The sequence below is a fragment of the Corvus kubaryi genome, unplaced genomic scaffold (assembly GCF_017639235.1).
Source record: "Corvus kubaryi isolate FWS band 111438036 unplaced genomic scaffold, C.kubaryi_AGA036_p1.0 split3-73, whole genome shotgun sequence".
NCBI classification, from domain to species: domain Eukaryota; kingdom Metazoa; phylum Chordata; class Aves; order Passeriformes; family Corvidae; genus Corvus; species Corvus kubaryi.
Window position 1 is genome coordinate 12,185,091 of NW_024582091.1, and position 12,853 is coordinate 12,197,943.

General features: G+C 39.5%; 1 long non-coding RNA gene across 1 annotated transcript in view; it reads left to right on the forward strand.

The window, feature by feature from the left end:
* LOC121659229 overlaps positions 1-8,326 on the forward strand; it is an 86,306-nt gene extending 77,980 nt beyond the window's left edge. The window contains exon 10 of the long non-coding RNA XR_006014220.1: positions 5,614-8,326. This is a non-coding gene — a long non-coding RNA (uncharacterized LOC121659229). The remainder of the gene's footprint in view (positions 1-5,613) is intronic.
* Positions 8,327-12,853: the final 4,527 nt, after the last annotated feature.

Sequence of the window (12,853 nt, forward strand, 5' to 3'; positions counted from 1 at the left end):
TCTCACAGAAAGTAAGTCATGGCAATTTTGTGAAACGTTGTGTGCATACCTACATTACAGCACATTTTTTTCCTCATGTCTATGATTACACTATTTTCTTGTTAATTTTTTCCACCTATTTGAGAAATTCATGTCAGCTGGATTTCAGAAATACTGGATTGGAGACTGAAGGTGAGATGAGAGGAGATCTTGAATATTTATCTAAAAATCAATCAATCTATCTATCTATTCTATCTATTTATCTATCTATCTATCTCTAAACAGAAACACAAAAAATGGTAATAAACCTAAACTGAAATGTGGAGACTGAATTTCTTTTCAAGGCAAGCCAGTAGAAAACAAGATGCTTGAGTCTAAATCCTGGAATTATCTGAGATTTACTGTGTGACCTTGGGCAGGTCAACAGGGTCCTGAATTAACACAAAGGGCTGCAGACCTTCCTCTTGGCAGTAATGCCATACTGAGCAGCAGTGGGATTACTCATACATGTGCTTAAGGGTTTTGCTGAACAATGCCCTTAATCTCTCTGTTCATTAGTTCCTTGCCTACACCAGCATGCACAGATAACATCTTCCCAGCCAGCTCCACCCTCTGATTTAGGTTTCCATTTTTTTATGGCCTGGATTGGTTTATGTTATGCCTTTTTGAGTATAACACTATAATCCAGTATGAACAAGGGAAAGTGCAGAATTCTGCACCTGGGATGGGGCAACCTTGGCTGTATGGACAGACTGGGGAATGAGATGCTGGAAAGCAGTGCCAGGGAAAGGGACCTGGGAGTCCTGGTTGATGGCAAGTTGAACATGAGTGAGCAGTGCCGTGGCAGCCAGGAGGGCCAACCCTGTCCTGGGGGGCATCAGGCACAGCATCGCCAGCCGGGCAAGGGATTGTCCCGCTCTGCTCTGCTCTGCTCTGGGGCTGCCTCACCTCAAGTGCTGGGGGCAGTTTTGGGTGCCACAATGTAAGAAAGACATTAAACTGTTAGAGAGCCTCCAAACGATGGCAACAAAGATGGTGAAAGCCCTTGAGAGGAAGTCTCGTAAGGAGCAGCTGAGGGGAGACATCATTGCAATCTACAACTTCCTCATGAGGGGAAGAGGAGGGACAGGCACTGATCTCTTCTCTCTGGTCACCAGTGACAGGACCCAAGGGAAGGGCCTGAAGTTGTGTCAGGGGAGGTTTAGGTTGGATATTGGGAAAAGGTTCTTTGCCCAGAGGGTGGTTGGGCACTGAACAGGCTCCCCAGGGAAGCGGTCACAGCATGAACCCTGTCAGAGTTGAAGAAGCATTTGGACAATGCTCTCAGGCACATGGTGTGACTCTAGGACCTGGTCCTGTGCAGGTCCGGGAGCTGGACTTGATGATGGTCATGGGTCTCTTCCAATTCAGCACATTCTCTGATTATGTGATTCTGTGAAATTTTTCCTGCCTTTAAGCTTTACTATTGACTAGTAGCTTGGTGATGTCTTATTTGGAAGCATCAAGGGAAGGGATGCTTACAAAAATGTGTAAAGTACAGCTATCAAGAAAATTTTTTTATGAAGCCTTTCTGTCAAAAATTTTAAATAGTCAAACCCATAGCCACCTCAGGGGAAGGGCTTGGTTTAATGTAATTGCTCAGTGACATTCTCTTACTTTTGTTTGCAAATTCTTGATGCCTCATTATTTTGAAAATAAAAAACTTTTTTATTATTTGATTTTAAAAATATATTCAAATTTAACGTATTTTATACAAAACAAAGTAATCAAAGTCAACAGTAACAAAATAAAATAACTTAATTGGCCCAAACCTCTTTGTCAGGTTTTGTTTGTCAACATTTCTGGAAATTAATTTTAGAAGTTGATTTAAGATATAGAGGTTCTTCTAGAGGTTGTTTTAGTTTGAAACTTTTTTACAATAACCTACCTAGGGATGCTAGAAAAGCTAAGTTCCAGTAGAACTTCACTAGGAACTGGTGATGCACCTGCAAGTAAGAAGTACAAGCATATTGTCTGTACTAACCTAACCCTGGGTTAGCATCACTGTTAAAAAGGAAAGGTACTGCTAAGAAAAATGAGAAAAGAAGTATGATAAGTGTCAAGAATTGTATCCGAGAGAGTTACCAGCGAGAGAGAACAGGAAAGGAACTAGATGTATCCTGTATTTTTCTGAGTGACCATGAGCCTTAGGTGGGCCTTTGTGTATGAACTTCTGAAGGGTGAAGGATGAGATGTATTTGGAGTTTGGCCCCATTAGGAAGGTATACTTGAAAAATTCACTAAACTAACATTAGAATAAGAATAAATTTTCTTGCTCAAACTTTTTTCTTTGTTCACCATGAGCTGAGTGTAAGACATCTAAACCAGATAAGAAACAAGCCACGTTTCAGATATTGCGCAGAACTTAACTGTGGGATTAAAAGTCTCCCATCATTAATTACCTTAAAAAGGGGTTAAGTTGGATTGCTCACTTACTGATTAAACAGCATCTGACTTAGCTCTTAGCTAATTTAACACAAAGAATGTTTTTCTTTTTCTGTTGGCTTATTTCTACATTCATACGGTATTTCCTACCCTATGCTGTACCTATATTCTCTTTCTATATGCTCTTTTTGGACACTGCTGTAGTATGCATATACTTGAGCAATTTACTGGCAAAATCAGCTGCTGATTTACTGATGGGGAAAAGCAGAGTGCTAACTGAGTTTTTGTTTCTCCTCATTGCCCTGACTCAATTACTGTCTGGTGCTACAATGTGTTATAGCATCTACTTTGCAGCTGCACTGCACATCTCCATTTTCCATTCAATGAGGGTTGCAAAGTTCAGCAGCCCAAGTGAGCCTTGTACCACCCTTTTGTAAATACTCCAAGGCAGTAATGTAGTGCTTTAGTCTCAATGTCTTTCTGCTGAGGTGCTCAAGTAACAGAACTTCATGTTTTTCACTAAAAATACTATATTCTAGACAAAGGTCTGATTCACAGTGTGCTGAGGGTAATGTCTCTCTTTCATCCTTGGGCAGACCCAAACTAAAACAGAGTAAAAAAATTCTCTACTCAAAGCATCTCAGTGCCTGAACCTGGGAACCTCCAAGCCCACACATGAAGCTCTGCTACTTAAGCTAAGCAAGCAGCTATGCCAGATGGTAATTGGAATAAACTGCTCTTCTGTGGAGTACTCAGAACACAGGAAAGAGATAGAGGGTTAGAGCCTCCAACCTTACAAGTATATTACAAAGACAAGAAATTAACATACACAATTTTTGAAGGCCTTGCTGGGTACACCTTTGCTTTTCTTAAACTGCAGGGCCAAGAGAAAAGCAGAAGTGTCTGCAGGCTGTTTACAAGGCTGCTGCATGTAGCCATGTAGTGGTTTGGTCCAAAATACTCATTACTGCTTATCTTCTGTGAGATAAGAATTAGGAGAAATGCAAAGCAGGCACCAAACTTGAAAGAATATAAAGAAGTTTATTAACAGACCTAAAAGAGGGAAAAAAAATTATACCATCTTCAGAACTCTCCTCCTCCCCCCACCTTCCTCCCTTCTCCCACTGACAATGTAAAAAGACAACCCTTGAGATGTTCAGTCTGTTTACCACTTCCATAATAACCTTGTTCAGTCCATTTAGAAAGAGAAGTCTCGCTCGTGCTATGAAATCATTATCACAACGAGACAGCCACCCGGGTTGGATCTCTGCTCGCATGTGAGTCCCTTCCCCCGACTTGCAGCTTTTCCCGCAACTGCTTTCGAGGGTCCACTCTTGAAGTTTTTTGGGATACAATTTTAAGGTTCAGAGCCATTCAGAAACAAAAACAGAGGCCCTTCTCCTTCCCTGGGAGCAAAGGGTCTTCCTCATCTTCATCGTTAGGACTATCTCTGGGAGCATCTCTAGGAACTGAGGTTTTCTTCTTTCCCATTTGGAGCAAAAGTCCTCATCTGGTCCATCTCTCCCTGTCCAAACTTCCCATGAAATTACAGCTGCGTCAGCATCTGCCTATCTCAGTGCAGGTGCTTTTGCTTACGAGTCGAACACTCCACCCCCCCATATCTTCATGGAATTACAACAGGATACTCTGGTATATCATAGCTTCACAACAGACTTTCCGCTTTAAGCATCTGCTCTTTCTCTTCCCTCAGGTTTTCAGCTCTTCACAGCAATAAAAGGGTTAATCTCACCTCGGCCTTGCAGCTGTGTGCCTTATCGCTGTTGGTCACCTGGCCTCTGCTGGACAGCGGTGCCGCTTTGCTGAAATCTTGGCCACAGTGGAGGTGGGGGGGTTCCGAGCCGCTCTGGCTGCCCACAGCAGGGCTGGGGGGGTCATCCTGGAGCTGTGGCCCGGCCTGGCCTGGCCCAAGCAGGGCCTGGGCCGGGCCCACTGGGCCCCACTCGGGCCCCGCAGCCACCTGTGCCAGCACTGGAAACGAGAGAGAGCTGGGGGGGAGTTTGTCTATTCTTAAGTGTGGATCACAGAGGCGGTCACAACTTTAAGTGGCTTAAAGAATTGTCCATATTCAAACTGGCCAGCTGATAGGTTCTATCAGGTCCCAGAGGAAGCTGTAAGCACCCCTTAGCAAGGACATCCCTTCCGGAACTATGCTTGCTAACCTATGACAAGCCACCCACTTGCTGAGCATGTAACACCACCTGTGAGCCCAGGACAGCCTCAGGCCACAGCAGGAGCTGTGCTCCTATTGTTGGCATTGACTGGTTGATCAACCTGTTCTTGAGTGCCACCATGTGCAAACTAGAGAACGTGATATTCCCTCCCTCACCCTGAAAAACCTTAATGTATGGAAGCAATTCCATAAAACAAAGCAAGGCCCCAGCAATACTTTTAATCCGTGGAAGTGCATGTGCTGCGAGAACGAAATAATGCTTCAAAGACGTAGGACATCTGAGAAAAAGATTCTTGATTTGTTTGAATCAATTTGGCCTTGAAGTGAAATTGCTCCTTATTCAACTGACAAGAAAACACTAAGGAGATTGCTGCAGAGTTTTTGTGCTCTTGGTGTCAGATGACACTGTATGATTTTCAGAAACGCTGGCAGCTGTTTTAATGGAAGAAGTGAACAAGTGAACTGAAATGACATCACTATTACAAATAAAACAGTGAAAATAGTGCTATTCTTTGCTATCTCACAGGCACTTAATTTTTGGAGGAAGAGGTAGTGTGTTTTTCTCTGCTTGTTGAACAATGTATTGATTGATCAATTTGTACAGAATGCCAAAGCCTTCTCAAGCTGATCTAGAGAGTGTTTGTTTTCCTAAATTTGTGTCTAGAATGGTTCTTCTAAAATGCATTGAGATTTCTAAAACAGATTAGGTCGTCTAGCATGAATAATTAAAAGAATATGGCTGTATGCAAGACAGAGTCCATTAGACACTTTGTATATGTGCTTGTGTCATCCAGAACTTCAGGGCCATATCCACTTTAGAAGCTCTTGCATTAATCGTCCTGATATTAGTAGGAAGCAATGCTTCAAAAGAAGAACTAACAGTTAAACTGTTTATTTGTCAAGTTAATGTTTTGTTTTGTGCTATTTTTGTGGAGATTAACTGCTTTCTGTACTGTGATTAAGTACTACCAGATTTCTTAGCTTATTCTTCTCTAAAATGTGTTCATGTTCTCTCATAGATGCTGCTGGCTGTAGATTGTACGTTGGCTCACGTGCACCACTGCATGTGAAATCATGTAGATCAGTGCCTGGCTGTACAGACACCACAGCAACCTGTATGAATCTGCAAGGGTTTGAAGTCTTGTTCTGCTGATGAGTGTGTATTGCTCCGTGTATAAATTTCAGATGAAGAGATTCAGATTCCAACAGAGATTTCAGATTCTAACAGAGCTCACTGTCTGTATAACGATGAGCCAGTGATTTTGGGGTAAGCATTTTCTGTTTAGATTTACATAGAGCAGGAGTGCTTTGAATCACAAAGACTATATCCTGAAATAATAAATATTCATATGTATTTAACAGAAAACAACTGAAATAGCAGTGCACTGAGTGTCTTAAAAGTAGATCCAACCATACAGCTTGCCTAGGGTTCAGTTTTGGGCTTGCTTTGAACAGGAGTTGGAATGGATGATTTCCATCCATACGTGCCCCCCAGCCTACATATCCTACGACATAAATAACAACAAGTTAGATAGTTCAGTCACGAAACACTTAGTAAAAACATGTTCTTGCTGTAGTCATCTCTGCACTTCTGTGGGAGATAGGAGTCCCTGGGTAACGGGAAGGCTGGTTACTCTAGAGCTGCCATGTGGGCTGCGTTATTGCACTGCCCTGCAAGCTGCCCCTGAAAAGTCACTTGGGCATCTCTGCATCATGTTCCAGACAAGCACAAGGAGCCATTGTAAACCTGGCATTGCATTCAAGCGAATGCATCCCTCTGGAAGCTGGAGCAATGTGGGTGTGTGGCCAGCCTGAGCCACAGGGCTCTGCCCAGAATTCTCTGCATGTACTTGGTGCAAGTCAGTGCCAGCCTTGCAGAATGGAAACTGACTCTGCAGAGATGCTTATGGGCCTCCCTGCATACAATTTTCTCCAACAGATCTGGGGACAGCATGAATACAAATTCCATTCTATGCTGTGGAGCAGAGCCAGCATTTGTCTTCAAGGTTTATTGGCACAGGATCTGCTCTGGGCAAACACAGCAATCCTGCCCATCAGCTGTAGCTGGCAGTGGAAGTAAGATAGCGGTGTTCAGCACTGAGCAGGAGTCTGCAGAGAGCAAGGGTGTGATGTTTGTGGCATAATGAGTTTGTGTTGCAGATCACCTGCCCATGACAATTAGCTGCCTATGATAAAAGCCTCAACTCTTCATTTAATGTTTGTGGCAAAAGGAACCCAGGCTCTATGTTCATCCACACTGTCCCATGCTGGCTGGTCTTCTGGCTCAAGTCTAGTTCCAGCTGACTTCATCGTCAGGCAAAAGAGCTTGGGTGGGAAGCATGCAGAAGGCCTGCATTGCATAAGCTGTGGCCACTGCAAAAATCACAAACTGACTTGGAGAGACAGAACTTCCAAATATATGAATGAATTGAGGTAAGAGAGGTAGTAGCTAGTTGCACTGAAATCTTGAATTGGAAATAAAAGGGAAGAAATTAGTTATACTTAACAGAGTGATTGGGTATTGGAATGGGCTGCCCAGGGAGGTGGTGGAGTCACCATGCCTGGAGTGTTTAAGGAAGGACTGGATGTGGCACTTAGTGCCATGGCCTAGTTGACAAGGTGGTGTTGGGTCATAGGTGAGACTTGATGATCTCAGATGTCTTTTCCAGCCTAGTTAATTCTGTGATTCTGTGTAACTACAGTGAATACATTCCTAGTTAGAAAACTGGCTTTAGGTCTAAAATTTGTCCTGATCAACAGAAAAATGCTTTTAACGGCAAAAATGCAATTCCAATTTCAACTTCAAGTGGAACTTGACATAAATCACAAATTGATCGCTTCTCTCTAATTAAGCTGTTCATAATTTCCAATCATTAGACTGAACAAAAGCAAAAGATTTGAATAAATATGTCACATAACCACACAATTATATTAGCATATTTGCCATGAGAAGTAAATATAAGATTTTAAATAATTGATAGCTTTTTTTTTTATTAATACTTTACGCTTGGAAATCATTATAATGGTAACCAATCTCCTCTGATTCCTTGAACACATGGATAGTAACAAGTTTTTAATTTGCAGCTCCTGTAGATCTTTCATATTGCAACAAAGGTAGAATTTTAAAACATACAAAAGTTACTGTAAAAATCCCCAGAGCTCATGGAGGAGCTCAGAAATTAAAAGGCAGTTAAAGGCTCTAAAACTAACTTTGTGTTAGAAGACCATTTTGGTTTCAAAGTGCCAGCAGTCTTTTCAATTTGCATTTATTTGATTTCACTTCTGTTTGAATGCTAGTGTCTGAGGAGTCTAGCTAACAAATCTTGTTTGCTTTTAGTAATTTTATTGCCAGATTGCCAGATGTTCAAGAATCAAAATTAATGAATATTCTGAAATGTGTTACAATTATATTAATCCTGAATAATCTGAATGTGATCAAATATAGAAAAAATAATGATGTTATAAACCAAAATACCCTTAAAAGCATTTCTATGGCAGCAGTAATTTGAAGGAACACTTCTTCTATGATGTAGGGAAAATATGATAACATACAATTAAGGATATTCATATTCAAATGTGAAACAACCAGTGAAAAACACAAGCTTAAATAATAACACTTGATGTTTATGAAAGGTACTCAGTAATTTTGATCTGGATCTTAATCTCTGGAGATGTTAACCCTCATTTTCCTCCTCAAAAGTCAACTGACATGTAAATAAAGGGTGCAATCTCTGTTGTATTTATGATTATTCTATACTATTGTTTGGCACAATTCGGCTTTCTCTGTAGAGAAAACTGTGTAAGAACTCATGGGATCCTGTATTTACTGACTTTACACCAGACTGATAACTGGAGTCAGAGTGGCTTCAAAAGGAGTTTTTGCAACTGTAAGTATGAGCTGGGAGCTTGTTCCTGTTTATAAGTAGGCATGGTGAGGCAGACCTGACCCAAAGCTTCTCAAGTATTCAAGGAAACTTGAGTTCTGTCACCTCAAGGCTGACAAAGATAAGGCTTTTTTCCTCATCATAAATGGCAGCAAAATTAAGTTTTGTGTTGATGGCATGGTTTAGGGAAGCTGGGAAAACACAATGGTGAAGGCAGAGCAGAGCCAGCGGCTGGGAAAAACCTTTCTCCAAGCAGTCTGCTACCAGAGGCAGCCACCTACCCTATGTCTGTCTAGGGCAGGCCCTATCTGTATGACAGCTTTAAATGTTTATTTGAAACAGATTCATTCAGACCAGTGCAATACAGACATGCACATATGTAAAAATAAAAATGTTGCAAGTAATTTGCTGCATATTTTTTCACACTGTGTTCTGAAAAGGGAAAAGAACAATACTGAACAATTTCAAGAATTGTATTTAAAGTTATCAGTCATGCTAACTGGAGTTTTCCAATGTGAATGCCTAGACATATATTTCTGTGAAACACTGTAGCCAGAGCTGTTCAGCATTTTCAGTAATATTCTTCCATTATTCCACAGGAAAAAAAAAATAAAGGAAGGAGATTTTTTTTCTTCCTTTAGTTTTCCATTATTTCCTAGGTGATAAATATGTCCAAATTTTAAAGAAAATTAGATAGGAGCTGACACCCAGAATTTAATTTTCAGTTTTTATCTTGGATGTGGGACAGTAACAAACAAGGAAAGTGGCAGCAAAAATATTTAGCAATTTTTCTTCCCTTCGCCAAAGTATTGTTCTTTTCCCCTATTGATTTTCTGTCCCCATCGCTGCTGCTGACCTGATTTCCTTGAAAAGGATTTTCTTGTTTAAATAAATACACCCGAAATGGTCATTGTTAACAATGATGGGGAGAAAAAAAGTTGATATAAAAGGAAGAAATGTACTTTTTATTAGTAGTATTTGAGATTTGAATGAAAAAGATGAAAGGTTTGTTTTTTCTCTTTACTTAGGGAAGCAATAAATAAAGAATATAAATTCATTTATAGGTGAAAACAACACTGAGAAATCTCAGACATTTCACCTCTTCAGCTGCTCATTTTCCCAGACTTGGGAACCCTTGGGAAAGGGCAATACAGAACATGTCCTCGACTAGTAAGATTTTTGAAAGTACATCACTGAGTAAAGAAATCTTTCAGGCATCTTAGACCCAGAAAAATTACTGAGCTCATAATTCTTTATCAAATCCATGTCTTGAGATACAGAACTAAAAGTATAAGGGTCCTTAAAAACTTATGTAAGACAGTGTAGTTATTATTTTAATAGTCTGCAATATATACAGAAATAAATCATAAATACTGTTGTGATGAACCTTAACTTTCTCCTGATTAAATTATGTATTTAAAAGTTTCGAGTTACACTATAGCTTTTTATATTTCCTTTTCTTTCTTTTTGTTTTCCCCTTTTTGCCAATTTAATTGCTTGTTTGCAACTTTCCGTCTCTGAATAGTTCATCCCTTTTCCCATTGCTCCATCACTTTTTCTGTTTTGGTGCATTCAGGCATGCTGTTATCCTAGAGGCGTTATCTTGTTTTGCAGAGTTGAGTGTATTTTACCACTCTGCATTAAAAAAAAAAAGACACTGTTGGGAAACTTGCAGCATTTTATATCTTCACATTCTCTCGTAATTTGAAGTTACATTTATTTTTTGGTATTAAGGTAGTTAATTTCATATTGTGCTGTCAATAAGCACAACACCTAGTGTGGGGTAGGTGCAATGCAAGAATATTAGGCAAATACCAATGAAAATAAGACTGAAAGCTGATTAAAACTGGCTATGTATGTCTTGTTCTTCTCATGCACAGGCTGTGGAGGTGGCATCTGCTGCACCTTCATTTTCATGCACATGCTTCTGCTCTTTTCACACCAAAATGGGTTTTGGGAACAGGGCTAAGGGAAAAGATAACTCTGTGGTAACGCTGGAGTAGTGCATAAATAAATAAAATAAGTTGAACAACTTATAATGCAGGGGAAGGGATGGAATAGTCCTCTAATGTTAAACTTGAAAGTTATCAGAGAGAGTCCAACGCTAATAGAAAGCAGAATGAGGACTTCCATTCCCAAAAATGCTTTTGAAATACAAAATTCTGTACAAGATTTCCAGGATGTTACTTCTACTGATAGTAAGATAATTCCGGCTGAAGGTATATGAGTGCAAACCAGTTTAGTATTAGCATTACTTGCAGCCACAGCTACAGCATTTACAGTGCATGAGGCCTGCTGAAGACCAAATAATCTAGAACAGAAATGCTTTTACAAAATACTACAGTTTGTTGCAGACTAAGGGTAGACAGAGTGCATTACCTGTAAGTTCACCATTTTATCACTTACAGGCAGAACTACACAGTTTGTGTTTGCAAATGTTTGGAGTTCTGATGATTCCATACACTTGATGAATAGTTCATATGCCTCTACATTTGTGAGTAGGGATTACTGAATTGAATCCTTAATGTAACAACGTATTTAAAAAAATAGAAATATGCAGTATTTATCAATAAAATTGTAATGAAATATGGGTTTTTAAAAAAGAGACCTTCAAATAACTCAGAACTAAACCATGAACTTTGAATTAAGGGATATAATGTACAGGTTTTAATGCATAGGCTTGTAATACATCCAAGTCAAAAGATATAATATTTAGGCTTTAATACCAGAAGGACTTATGAGATTGTGAGCAACATGATAAATGAAGTAAAATTAAATAGAATTTAAACTTCATCTGTCTTGACATGATGACTTTAAAAAGGGAAAAGTCAGATATTCTGGTGCTGGTGCATAATGACCTTCAATTTAAAAATGTATGTACTATTTCTCATTTCAGTGTCTCTAGCTTTATTTTATGTCATTACCTCTAGTTATATTTTTTCTTTTGACACTCTCTGCCTGAGCAGATGTAATTGTACCCCTAAAACTTTTGTATTGACTGAAATGACTATCATCTAGTGAATCAGCAAAGCACTAACCCAAATGCTCAACATAAAGGATCTTGAAATCAATGGGACCTTAATTAAATGAATGTCTAAGGGCTTTATTGAAGGGCTTGATTTGTCACAACTCAAATAGATTATATACTTCTTGTTACCTGTCTGGACTGTGACCAGCTCATGTCACCAAAGGATCAATTAAGAGTCATGGGGTGTTTTTTGTCACCATTACAAAGCAAGAAAATTCCATGTCTGTATCCCAGTTTGGAACTTTTTTAACTGACAAAATTTACTGGTGGATTTTTATTGAGTTTGATTTTTAAAACTACATGCAGTACTGTATTTGATCAATTGATCTCTCTCCTTCTTTAGATCAGCCATAAAGGCTAAGTTGAGTGTTGTTTGAGTAACATTGTGAAAGAAGAGTTTCTGAGATCATGGTAACTTCCATTTTTGTTTTACTTTGATGCCTTTTCCTGGTCTTAAAATCAAGTGTCATACATGGTTAGAAGGGGAAAAGGGATTTTACCTTGGTGTTTATTTTAAGGATCCTTAGGTGCACACGTCTAGGTCAAATACACGGAAATGCACACTGCAAAATGCACCCCCAAAAGATCTGGTATAACATTATAGGTTTTACTAATTAGCATATCTATCAAAGATTCCCCAATGAGTGGCTCAAGTGAGCCCCCCTCCCCAAGGAGCCTTCCCCTGGATGGTTCTATCTTGGTTTACAGAATATGTTCTGGAGAGTACCTTGGGGTCTGGGGCACACTTATCCCTAGCTACGAAGCTTCTAAAATGTTTAGTCTCTCAGCTTGACAAACAAGTCCAAGAAAGTAGGCAAAAAGCACTAAGAATACAGAAGTTGTAAAAAAGGTATAACAGGGGTATAAAAGAGAGGCAAAAGATCTTCGTGGCATCAATTTCATGTGTCTTTTGTTCTGTGGTGTAACAGAAAACCTCACCAATGTAGATGGAACCCTGGTATTAAAACAAAAGTTTTACTTTGAAATGGATTTTAGAGAATGGAGAACAAATGTGAAAAGAATTGAGCATGATTAAGAAATGTGAGTGCCTAAAAATAGACATCCAGTGACATTTCAGAGGATGTAGGGTATTTGAGACACCTATATGAAACTGACAGATGCTGTTAGGCCTACAGGGGACCCACACCTTTCTTCTGTAGTAGATGGCATCCACATTTTACCTCCTGATATTGGATTGACTTGGCTAACATGCTACCGTATAAATCTTGTATCAATAATTATTTGTCCTTCAAAACATCAAGTTTCTTCTATAAAAATATTGTATTGACTGATGGGATGCCGCCTTCATCTGAAACTCTTAAATTTGACAACTTTACTACATGTGTT